Source organism: Peromyscus leucopus, chromosome 1, assembly GCF_004664715.2.
Source record: "Peromyscus leucopus breed LL Stock chromosome 1, UCI_PerLeu_2.1, whole genome shotgun sequence".
NCBI lineage: Eukaryota > Metazoa > Chordata > Mammalia > Rodentia > Cricetidae > Peromyscus > Peromyscus leucopus.
Genome location: NC_051063.1, coordinates 69,306,630 through 69,308,764, shown reverse-complemented (window position 1 = coordinate 69,308,764; position 2,135 = coordinate 69,306,630).

The window sequence follows — 2,135 nt, the reverse complement described above, 5'->3', positions numbered from 1 at the left end:
TGAGTATCATTCTCATGCCCAGCATGTGATTCTTAACTGGGGTCGGGGGTGGGGGTGGGGAGCATGGACTTTGTACCTGCTTCCTCAGGGGACATTTGGCCATTTCTGGGGAGGTTTCCATTTGTCACTCCTGGTATAGCAGTATTTAGTGGGTAGGCCAGGGATGCTGCTTAAAACCTTAAAGTATGCATGCAAGCACCTTCCATAATCAAGAATGCCAACCTATAGGGCTGAGGAGATGGCTCTACTGGGGCGAAGCTTGCAGCACAGAAATGAGGACCTGTCTGTGTTTGACCCCCAGCACCCACATAAAAAAGCTGGCATGGTGATGCACATTTGTAATCTCAGCATTGGAGAGACAGCCGGGCAGGTGTCTGGAGCTCATGACTAGTTAGCCTGGTCCAATCTGTAAGCTCTGGGTCAGTGAAAGACACTGTCTCAAGAAATAAGACAGACAGCTTCTGAGGCTGGAGAGGGCTCAGCCATTAAAAGTACTGGCTGATCGTCCAGAGGACTGGGGTTTAGTTCCCAGCATCCATGTGGTGGCTTACAACCACTGTGATGCCAGTTCAAGGGGATCTGACACCCTCTTCTGGCCTCTATGGGAACTGTACATAAGTGGGGTATACATATACATGCAGATAAAACATTCATACACAAAGATTAAAAACAAATATCTCTTAAAAGAGAACACATACATATATATGGACAACTCCTGAGGCAGGACACCTGAGGTGACCTCTGGCCTCCACAAGCGCGCTCGCATGCACACACACACACACAGGAATGTCCAACCCCAAATGTCAATATTTCTGAAGTTGAAGGACCACAGTATATATATATAAACCAGCAGAGTGGTTTGCACTTCTTATTCTGCCGTGATGATTCTCACCATCTCCTGGGTCCTGTTTCCATAGAACACTGACACTCAGTGCTAACTAACTCTTCAGGTCAGATGCTTGAAAACCATAGCAAAATACTGAGGAGCAGCCACGAACCAGAGCAATGACTGACTTCAATAAATTAACCTAGGCTTCACCCAGGCGTCTTCCTACTCTACTGTAAACCACAAAATGTACTTGAACACATTCTGTGTTTTAATTACACTTTCAGAGCACATAACAGTTCCATGAATTAAGGAGCAGTAAAATGAAATTGATTTTTCCATACATGCAGAAAGATGTGGGGCCTAATGTATATTATAATTAGAGCTGCTGAGATCCATTGCGGAATGTTTTTTTAAAGATAACAAAGTCTTCAATTGCACCAAACTGATAACCTTTTCTGTTTTTTGTTTGTCTGTTTGTCTGTCTGTCTGTCTGTTTCTTGTTTTTATGATGGAATAATTAAAACATCTTTCTAAGTCCTAGTTTTAGTAAGTTGCTAAAGCTGGAAGTAATAAACCTGGTCCTGAAGGAGATTTTTGACACTTTGATGCAAAAGGAAAGTGACCTTAGTGGCTTCTGTCCACAGTGTTTCTAAACAGATGTCCTCAAATTTCTGATGGGAGATGTACATCAGAGATGCAGATGCATCCGAATGTTTCAGAGCCAGCCAATGAGAAACAAGTCAAAAAGCATTAGTTCCGGCACATCTGACAGAGGATTGATCTCCACAGTATATAAAGAACTCAAGAAACTAGACATCAAAATACTGAACAATCCAATTAAAAAATGGGCTAAAGAACTAAACAGAGAATTCACAAAAGAAGAATCACAAATGGCTGAAAGACATTTAAAGAAATGCTCAACATCCTTAATCATCAGAGAAATGCAAATCAAAACGACTCTGAGATACCACCTTACACCTGTCAGAATGGCAATGATCAAAAACACTAATGACAGTCAATGTTGGAGAGGATGTGGAGCAAAGGGAACACTCCTTCACTGTTGGTGGGAATACAAACTTGTACAACCACTGTGGAAATCAGTATGGCTGTTTCTCAGAAAATTGGGATTCAAACTACCTCAAGACCCAGCCATACCACTCTTGGGCATATACCCAAGGAATGCTGATTCATACCACAAAGATACATGCTCAGCTATGTTCATAGCAGCACTATTTGTAATAGCCAGAACCTGGAAACAACCTAGTTGCCGGTCAACTGAAGAATGTATAAATAAAATGTGGTACAT